General features: G+C 35.1%; 1 long non-coding RNA gene across 1 annotated transcript; it reads left to right on the forward strand.

Annotated features, from left to right (window-relative positions):
* The first annotated feature begins 371 nt into the window (after positions 1-371).
* Positions 372-10,761, forward strand: LOC110255477 (uncharacterized). Its single transcript, XR_002335838.2, has 3 exons — positions 372-432; positions 7,716-7,780; positions 9,825-10,761. It is a non-coding gene; the product is annotated as an uncharacterized LOC110255477 (long non-coding RNA).
* The last annotated feature ends 379 nt before the right edge of the window (positions 10,762-11,140 follow it).

The following is an 11,140-nucleotide window of genomic DNA, read 5'->3' on the forward strand; positions in this document are numbered from 1 at the left end:
ATGCCATCACACTGGCACCCTGATATTGGAGTTCTAGCCTCCTAAAACTGTGAGAACATAAAAACCATGAGAAATAAATTTGTTTACACGTTACCCAAGCTGTGGTATTTCGTTGTAGCAGCCTGAAATAAAACATTATTCAATTAAACGTTTCTCTCTCAGGATTTTCTTAGATTGTGAAGAAGTGACATTGCTGCTTTGAAGTATACAGACGCTTGTAATATATTGTCTGTTGTATTCAGAAATACTACTTTAAAGAGCCCTCGGGTGTAGGACTGTTTTTGTTTTCAAACATCCTCATTAGTCCTCCATATTAGGATTTTGAAATGACTTATAATTTGATAATAAAATACATTTCATTGATGTTTCAGCTTGGACCTCAACATTAATGCCCATGCTATTGGGAATTGCTGGAGAGACCAGAGAAGATCTGTAAGTTCACATTATTACCTCACCCAAAGTTTCAACATTTTTATTTGTGCTGCTTCTAAGAGGCCTAACTCTACTGAACACAAAGCCACCAGTGTCAGAAAAAAGAAACAAAAACCAACTACAGCTATTGAAGCATGCCTTCTCAGCAGAGGGGTAACATTCAAAGACACAAAAGATTATTATTCACATTATTATAACTATTTTCTCTTTCCAAAAAGAATATTTTTAGATATACTATTTCAGATGATGGAGTTGATACGCAAATAATTTATATGCTCAGAAATGTTGTAAATAACACTGAAAAAAAGAGCACTTAAAAGTGAGGCCTTGGGTACCAAGATATTTTTGGCCCATCAACTAAATTTTTTTTTTTTTTTTTTTTTTTTAGTCTTTTTGCCATTTCTTGGGCCGCTCTCACAGCATATGGAGGTTCCCAGGCTAGGGGTTGAATGGGAGCTGTAGCTGCCAGCCTACGCCAGAGCCACAGCAACGTGGGATCCGAGCCATGTCTGTGACCTACACCACAGCTCACAGCAACGCCGGATCATCAGCCCACTGAGCAAGGGCAGGGATCAAACCCGCAACCTCATGGTTCCTAGTCGGATTCGTTAACCACTGCGCCACGACAGGAACGCCTCAACTAAATATTTAAAAAAAAATATTTAAACTGGTAAGTCTCATGTTTTAAAGCATGTGAAACATGATAATATTATAAATCATATTTTTGTAAGCAATACAATTCAGTCAAGGACCATGCTTTATACAGGTGTTGCCTTTTTGGCTTCCCCTTCCCTGTGTTGTAGTAATTCCCTTTTCTGTGGGTCTTGGCAAAGCTACAGGGCTCAGCTTTCATTACAAAAGCCCAGAATCCTAGATGCTTACTTTTTTCCACCTGCTTCAACAATATCAGAGAGTAGGTATGTGGTCAAAAATCCAGTTTTGACCTTCTGTATTAGACTACTTGGATTGTCATAACAGAATACCACAGATTAGGTGTCTGAAACAACAGAAATTCACTTTCTGACAATTCTGGAAGTTAGAAGTCCAAGATAAAGGTGTCATGAAGACTGGTTTCTGGCAAGAATTTCATCCTGATTTTTTTGTAAAAACTCATTTATGAAAGGTTGTCAAAATAACCTTCTCACGGTGTCCTCACATGGCCTCCTCTTTATACTTGTGCAAAAGAGAGAGAAGGATTGCTGGTGTCTTTTCCTTTTCTTGCAAGAATAACACGCCTATCAGATTAGGGCCCCACCTTCATGACTTCATTGAACTTTAATTACCTAAAATTAACCTAAAAGCCCTGTCTCCAAATACAGTCCTAATGAGTGTTAAGGCTTCAACCTATGAATCGGGGTGTGTGTGAGGGGGAGGGGGAGGAAGCGGTTCAATCTATAATACCTTCTGTATAGGACCAGAATCTAAGATGGGCAATGAGTCACAGTAAAATATTACTCTTGGCTGAAGTGATGGTGTCTGCAAGGGCATCTCATTCTCATTGGTGACTAGCTAACCATGCCGTTGCGATGTAGTTACAGCCTAGTTCTGACTGCCTAGCTCTTCAGATCACAGGCCAGAAAACGAAGCCTTTCCCCCCACCTTTCTAAGCTGTTCTAGAAGCTTCCTCATAGTCTTTCAATAATTTCTATTTCAAATTTAATTAGCCTGAATCAGTTTCTGTTGCAGCTGCTAATAACCCTAACTGAAACAGAATTTTTAACCTAAAATTAAAATATCACTGCAAATATAATAGGTGATTGAGGTGTGTGTCTCTGATGAGTGCTTTCATCTAATACAAGGTTAATTGCCTAAAGAGAACTCTGATAAGTAGGGTAGGGAAAATAGGGTATCATACTAAAAAGATTAATTAAAACAATAGTTAGAGGTCATTACTTAAATGACTAAGGATTAGTAGTTTGAATAATAGAAGTCATTTTGTAGCCTTGACAGACATTTCACTCACATTTATGTATGTATGTGGGAGGCTGAAGATGGAAATTATAATATCACTTATTTCTATAAAACATATTTTTACTTTTCTGTTTCACCAAGAGTTTATCATTGTTTTGGTAGAGTCACTTTCTTATACCAACAGTACAACAAAATCTCTTATATTGACAGTGCATTTCTATTTGGCATATTACAAACCTCTATTCTAGAGTGTTTGATGTTTCTTCTCATCTAAAATAGAAACTTTAGTAATTTGTCTATTCTATTTTTACCTATGTTTTATAAAGCTATATTTTGCTGCAGTCTTGACAACGAAATTTCCCCCCTGTTTCAGAGAAGTTATTTCTTTCAGTATCATTCTTTCTGTTGAGATGACATTGATCCTCAAATATTTTTTCCCTCCAGAAAATAAATTAGTATGGCCTTACCTATATAAATCCCTGCGTCGGGGCTCCTGAGCCAGAGCTCTGCAAAAGGAAAGATTCTTATACAGATTCCATTAGATCCAGTAGACAGCCTGCATTGCCAGAGAAGTGTTATTTATAGCAGCCCTTCAGGAGATAAGAAAGAGAAGTTTCCTTGACTTTTCTGACTGATAACATCTTCAATTTGTCACAACACTCATTTGCAACTGCAGGAGAGCAATTCCTACTGATAGACAGTAAGTTCTCATTAGAACAGATCTTATGATGTCTATTACAAAGAGTATTTTTTCTATTTTATTTACTATTTTTTAAATAGAAAGTTTATTACAGATTATATCCTATTAAATTTATTTTTTGGTTCCCTTTTTAATAATATCATAATAGTTAATATTTTTTACTTGTTTATTTTCTATCAGATGCTGTACTAAACTTCACATATGTAACATTTAATTCTTGAAAAATCTATATGACATGCAGTATTATGGTCATTTGGGGCTAAGAAAGTTGAAATTAAGGAAACCAATGAAGGCTTAAAATTATACCTTAAGCATTATATTACATTGCTTTCTTTAAAGTGATCAGTGAAAGCAACCTGAAAATTTTAAGAGGTTATGAGGAAAGTCATGATTGTACATTGGCAAAAGTCAGACATTGCAGTATAACATATACTCTGGGTTGGACAGCCAGTGTTATAGCTATGATTTGGCAACCATCCTACATATCACTACCAAATGCATCTTACATTTTCTTCCCATGTTCAAAGGTTACCCTTGCTGTTGAATGGAGTTCAGTCTCCTAAACCTTGTACCTAAAGCTATTCAAGTTTGATTCTAAACTCCATTTTTTTTTACCATTTTTATTCCAATATATACCCTATATTCAAGACAAAATAGACTATTTGTTCTTTCTCAAAATGGCCTCTGTAACTTGGATTGCATGAGACTACCACCCTTCTTTTTTTTTTTTTTTAATGATAACCTATTCCAAAATGTGCAATGAAATCTTTGATATCTTTTTAAGTGGAATTGACCTCTTCCTCCTCAAAAGGTTATGTTATATTCTTTTGGCTTTAATTGTGGTAATTACTAAGCTTAGTTATTTCTGTATATTTTTCTCTCTCATACTAAATTTTAAGCTCATCTTTAAAAAATTTATAGTTGATTTACAATGTGTGCCCATTTTTGCTGTATAGCAAAGTGGCTCAGTCATAAGAATATATACATATATATATATATATTTTTTTAAATATTTTCCATCAGGGACTATCCCAGGAGATTGGATATAGTTCCCTGTGCTATGGATTAGGACCTTGTTGTTTATCCATTCTAAACATAAGAGCTTGCATCTACTAAACCCAAGCTCCTAGTCCTTTCTTCTCCCTCCCTTCTCCTCTTTGGCAACCATAAGTCTGTTTCCTATGTCTGTGAGTCTGTTTCTAAGATCAGTTTATTTGTGCAATATTTTAGATTCCACATATAAGTGATATCATATGGTATTTGTCTTTTTCTTTCTAACTTCACTTAGTATGAGAATTTCTAGTTGCATCCATACTGCTATGAATGGCTCTTTTTTTTTGGCTGAATATTATCCTTTTGTATATATGTACCACTTCTTTATTCATTCATCTGTTGATGGATACTTATGCTAATTCCATATCTTGGCTATTGTTAACTAGTACTGCTAGGAACATAAGAGTGCATGTATTTTTTTTTGAATTATGGTTTTGTCCAGATATATGCTCAGGAGTGGAATTTTTGGATCATATGATAATTCTATTTCTAGTTTTCTGAGGAAACTTCAAAATGTTTTCCATAGTGGTTACACTAATCTACATTCCCACCAACAGTTAGGAGGGTTCCTTTTTCTCCACATGCTCTCCAGCACTTGTTATTTCTAACCTTTTTTTTGTGTGTGTTTTTTCTTAGGGCTACACCCACAGCATGTGGAAGTTCCCAGGCTAGGGGTCATATTGGAGCTGCACCTGCCAGCCTTCACAACAGCCGTGGCAATGCTGGATCTGAGGCACATCTGCGACCTACACTGCAGCTCATGGCAATACCAGATCCAAGTTGCATCTGTGACCTACAATACAGCTCATGGCAACACTGGATTCTTAACCCACTGATTGAGGCCAGGGATCAAACCCACTTCCTCCTGGATATTAGTCAGGTTCATTACCTCTGAGCCACAACAGGAACTCCCTCTAACTTTTTAATGGTGGCTATTCTGACTGGTGTGAGTTGGTACCTCATTGTAATTTTAACTTGTATTTCTCTAATAATTAGTGATGTAGAAAGCTCATCTTTTTACCTCTTGCATTTTCCCTGGGTTATAACATGAGTAACTTGTGAGGCTATCTTCAAACTGAGAACAAATATATAAACTTAGTACTTAAAGAGTTTAACCCCATTGAAACCAAGGCCATAAGAACTACTTTCCTAGCATTCTTTCTGGAAAAAAAATCACGATGCAATAGTTATTATATCAAATATCAGTTTTCAAGATTTTTATATGTCTTTTTATGTGTCAGGAGGGAAATACATGATTAATAGAGATATATCCAAGAAAACCCCTAAACTATTATTTTCTTTGAAAACCTATATAGTCACATAAAACTCTTCTTCAAGCCCTAGACCATACATGACTTTCTTTCCCCCGCTTTTGTTTTCCTGAATCTGCTCTGAAAAGCCCAAATAAAACATGTGGCAATTACATATACCTTATCAAAGAATGAGGAGGGAATGAACTATAAAATCAGAATCTTCTTTAGGAGATTTAAGGACAGGATACCCTGGAAACTTTCTTATATTAATAAATAATGTTCTGTCTATTACCAACTAGTTTTCTTGGCCTTCCTTAATCACTAGAAATTGGTAAGAGGCCAAAAAAGAAATTCAGGAGAGGCTTTATTTGGGGCCCCTGCTGCAGCAGGGAAAAGTGATAACAAGTATCTTGTTCCCTTGCCCACTCCCCAAAGTGGGGGTTGAGCTGGTCCCTTTTATGGGTGGGTGCAGGGGTTGGCTGGAAGGGTTTTAGGTGGTTTGCCCACCCCTTTGGTGGAATTGAGTGCAGGTGACATATGCAGACCCTATTTTTGCTCCTGGTTCTTCAGAAGTGGCAGTTGGGCTTTTTGGTCTTTTTGTATCTTACTGTCCATGGCTTGCTTCAACTGCACATGCACACAGTTATTTTTAGTTCCATATAGTTCCTTTGTATTTTGTGGCTTGAGAGGATGCTTGCTCAAGTGCAAACACTGCAGTAAAGGGTCCCAGATCCCAGGTCCCAAGTCCCAGCCTCTCTCATGTCTAATAAATATCAGGAAATTCATCAGGTTGTAATTACCCCTTTAAAACCCTAATGAGGAAGAGAAAAATTCTTTATAAACAAAAGGGCACACTTGGTAATTAAAGGTAGAAAAAATAATAAAATATGTTAATACTATGGAATTATAATAGAAGTTATGCCTTTTATGTTCTTTTGAAACTTGTTCTCAAGTTTTGAACATAAAGTCAGTGTTGACATGTTCCCAGTTGCTAACTCATATCATCCATCAGAAGGTATTAATAGCTGTTATTGAACTATTAGAATTTGCACTATCTTCTTTTGAACTCATAGTCTTTCTCTAGAAACTACAGAGGCAGCAGGTTTATTTGTGAATACTCATATTAATAGGGCCCAAGCATGTATAAATCCATGTTCCCAAACAGAAGCTTACTCTTCCCATCTTAACCATCTACCTCAGGGCATCCAGATGGGCCTTTGGTACATGTATTTGCATGACCCCATCCACACATCTAAAGTCCATTCATGTTCCCTCTCCCTCAATCAGTTGCAGTTTCTTGGCTTCCCCTTGGATTGAGAAGTATACACACTGCAGCAAATGTATCTTCTCTAGAACATACTAGATAAAGAAGTTTGTACAGAACTTGTAACAGGCCATTTGAGAAAAGAACTCAAAAAACTTGTGTTATCTAGAGCATGACCTAGAAGAGAAGGGGCCTCTGGTTGGCTGTGTCATCATGGACCTTTCTTCTTACCCTGTGAAAGAGGGTGGCTTCTCAAATCAAAAGTAATCTAGTATAAAATACCAGTGAGTATTTTAGAAAAAAAAATGGACTTTTATGTAATTAAACTTTTTTTCAGTAGCTATTGCATTTAAATTAGACCTTTCACACTAGTTATTTCCATTGTGGATCTATATGGATAAATTCTATAAATTAGTTTATGTCAAATATATTTTACAATGTTCTTTGGCTCCCCTGAAGCAATTATATAAGGATAAAATACAGCTTCATACTTTATAGCTGCATCTTTCAAACTGAAAACCATTAGCCCTTATGACCTTTCCCAAGTTGCTCAATATATCTGTGACTTTGTTTATCTAAGTAGTAAGCAATTCCTTCCAATTATAAATACTATTATTAGAAGTAAATGGGTGAAATCGTATAAAACCTCTATAAATTATATTTGGCAACAAGCAGAAATAGTTTGAATGGAAACCTTTAAAGTTAATCTCAAGTTAGAAAATGAAAATGTAAAATTAATTTTAATTTTAGATATATTCTCATTGATGCTGATGAGACTTTTGTTAAAATGATAGTCATGTTTACTTCGTGGAAAGAGCATCCCTTAAAAAAGAAAAACAAACAAACAAAAACCAAGCTAGTTGTTAAGAACTGTTAGCACGAAAGTTAACCAAAGATAACTCGCTAGAACCATTCTTGGGGACACACATAATTGATATATTCTTCCCTGTGCTTAATTTGTTATTAAATTTAACACTTCACCTGACAATAGCTAGAACTGATATACAAAGGTTAAACCAATTTGTCTTCCATTGGCAACAAATATTTATCTAACACTCAAAATTTAATCCAAGAGAAATAATTTACCTTCTCTTTGTTTCAGCTGCCTATCTGTAAAGCAGGACAAATGGTGGTCATTCTGTACCCAGTTTTAGAACTGTCATTAAGGTAAATCATAAAACACCCATGACAAACTTGACGTTTTTTGAGAAAAAAAATGACTCATCGGTGCCTTTTTTTGTTGTTTTATGCTTCTTTTCCTCTTTATTCCTCCTTCCTCACCCTTTTCATTATTAAAGTGGCATTTAGAATTTTATTTTAATTTTTCTGTTTTCTTTTCGACATATTTACAATGGTTTTCCCATGGTTTGTAATATAAATCACTAACTTAAGAATAGTTATGTTATCATTTTAAGATAAATTTAGAAACCTCTCATCCTTAGTATGTCTCCGTTCCGTATCCTTTATGTTGTAGTTATACATTATACATCTAAAAACTTATGAAACTCACAATATCATAATTGTTTTAGTTTTTTATTTTAAAATAATTTATTGAGAAATTTAAAAAGACAAAAATAGGGAGTTCCCTGGCAGTCTAGTGGTTAAGTATCTAGCTATGTCACTGCTGTGGCCCAGATCACTGCTGTGGGCAGGTTTGATTCCTAGCCTGGGGAACTTCTGCATCCTGTGGATATATGGCCAAAAATACATAAAGAGATAAAAGACAAAAATTTTGTTTTAAATTCTATTCAGATATTTATCCTTTTCCAATGTTCTTCATGTTTTTTTCTGAGGATCAGATTTTTTTATCATTTCCTTGAGCCTAAAAGACTCCCTTAAGCATTCTTATAGTACATATCTCTGGCAACAAAATCTCTTCATTTTCTTTTATCTAAAAATGTGGTGTTTTTCTTCATTCTTGAATTTTTTTTGTGAATAAAGAATTTTATATCTACAAACTTCCATCTTTCAGCAATTTTAGATGTTTTTCTTCTGTTTTCTCATTCCCATGGTTTCCGGAGGTTTTGTCCTTCTAAGAACTTAACTGAATGTACATTGTACTTCTCAATATCATCTAATATGTGCTTGTGGCTGTATTTTTTATATTATTTTTCTCTGTGTTCCTCACTTTGGATAGCTTCCATTGATCTATTTTCAAGTTTATTTACTCTTCTTTCCTGTCCCTTTGGCTAAATCATACAGTTAACTTTTCATTTCACTGAAAAATTATTTTTTAGTTCTAGAATTTCTTTCTATTAAGGCTTTTCATTTATCTAAGATTTTTCATGCATTCAAAAAGTGTTTTACTTCACTGAAAATAGTTAAAACTCACTTTAAAATATTTTGTCTCAGTTTCAACATCTGTTTCCTTTCAAGGTCAGACTTGGTTGATAGCTTTACTTTTTAAAGATATTTCCCATTTTCTTGGTTGTTTATATGTCAAATAACCTTTCTCAGTATTCTGTTAAGTTTTAGAAATTTTGGATTTATTACTTTCTGTGATGAGTTCTGCTTTCTTTGTTTGATCAGGTGGTTTTCTTCAGAAGACTGAAATACAATTTTTGTTTTTTATGCAGTATTTCCATTCCTTGTTCAAAAAGTTGATCCCAGTAAGGGTCCCCTCAAAGTATGTTTTGTGCATGTGTAATTCAGAGTTTAGCAAGAGATGGGGGTACACAGTTTAGAGATCTCTCTCTGACCTCAATCCCTTTTATCTACATTTGGGCTTAGAAATTTTTTTCCTAAGTCCTCAGGACACAAAGAATGGTTTTTTCACATGCAAGCCCTCCTCCTCCAAAGTTCCTACCCCCTAGACTGTTTTTAGCCCCAGGCTAAATGTCAAAAAGATAGGAACTCAGTTCTCTATCTACCCTCCTGAAAATGGGTATGCTTTTCTATCATGGTCTGTCTACTTATGTTCACTATCCAGGATCTTTTAGGTGGTATCTTCAGTCTGAATTTAGGTATTACTTAACAGAGAACAAACCTAACTCCATATTGAATTTATTCCTTTAGCTCTAACTGTTGTGCTCTATTGCCTGTGCTCAGTTATACTGGTTCTTTGCCTTGTAAAAGATGTCACCTGAAACTTGAAATACAAATGATAGCCTATTCTCAAGCCTTGACCTTTTAAGATATAACTCTTTTCCATTCATATAGAGATAAAAAGTTTCAGAAAGAGAATAATAATCATCTTGTTGGAATTTTACAGGAACATTGTGGCCAGACCTACATGGACAAACTGCAAGAACAAAGGATTATGGCATCAAGAATTTGGCAACAACCAGCCATACCTCTTCCCCTTTTAGTATAAAAGTCTGATAAGATGGTTCTTTGGGACACTGGTCCACCATCTTCTGGGTCTGCTGGCTTTCTGAATAGAGTTACTATCCCTTGTCCCAACAACTTGTCCCTCAGTTTATTGGCCTGTCATGTGGTGAGCACTATGAACTTGGTCTTGGTAACATTTTATCTTTGGCTGAGTGGCTTTAAGTCTGTTTTGTACATGCCTGATTTGACAATCAGTCAGAAGTGTGGGTAGAAAGAGTTCAAAGATCTCCTCCCTGGCTTTCTCCTATCTCAGATTTTCTCTCTCTTTAGTGTTCACAATTTCCCTGCTTCAGTTTTCTGTGTCACCAGAATGGTAAGATTTTAGGGTGAATTCCCTATCAGAATCTGTATCATTGGTTCACACATCACTATCTACAAGTAGTTACTATGCGAATTATGTCTAGATGAGGTAATCTGGTAGGCTCTTAGCCCCTCAAACCCAGAACCTTGATTTTTATTTAATACTTTCATTGAGATGTGATTGGTATATGACAGAGTTCACATACTTAAGGTGGACTATTTTTCCTATGTGTGTTTGCCTGTGAAATTATCACCATAATCAAGATAGTTAACATGTACATCACTCCCCAAACTTCCTCCTTCTCCTTTGAAATTATTGCCTCCTGCCCATCCCTGAACTGCTCCTTCTCTATCCTCCCCAAGTGACCATAGATCTGTCTTCTATAATTATGGATTTGTTTTCAGTTTCTAAAATTTTATGTAATAGGATCCTGCCATGCATATTTCTTTTTATTGGCTTCTTTTGTTAAGCATAATCTTTTTTTTCATCCATGCTATAATTTCATTTTTATTACTAGGTAGTATTTCATTATATGGATGTGCTTTTGTCAGTTTATTTATTTACCTGTTGATGAATATTTAGGTTGTTCCTGGTTTTTAATCATTATAAATAAAGCTTCTGTAAATGTTCATATATGTCTTTTTTACGGTCAAACACTTTCATTATTCTTGGGTATAAAAACCTAGAATTTCAATGCCTGGGTCCTATAGCAGGATAAGTTAAAAAAAAGAAAAAAACTTTATCAGAATCTGACAACTTGCTTTTCAAAGTGGTTGTTCCATTTTATCTTACCACCGTCAGTGTTTGAAAATTCAGTTCTTCCATATCCTCACTGAAACTAAGTATGCTCTCTTTAAAATTGTATCTAATAAGCTATGTCTGTAGTATTATCTCAC

Source organism: Sus scrofa, chromosome 9, assembly GCF_054392235.1.
Source record: "Sus scrofa isolate SSC_HxYL_T2T_F1_AM1 chromosome 9, Sscrofa_HxYL_maternal_Yorkshire_Landrace_v2.0, whole genome shotgun sequence".
Taxonomy (NCBI): Eukaryota; Metazoa; Chordata; class Mammalia; order Artiodactyla; family Suidae; genus Sus; species Sus scrofa.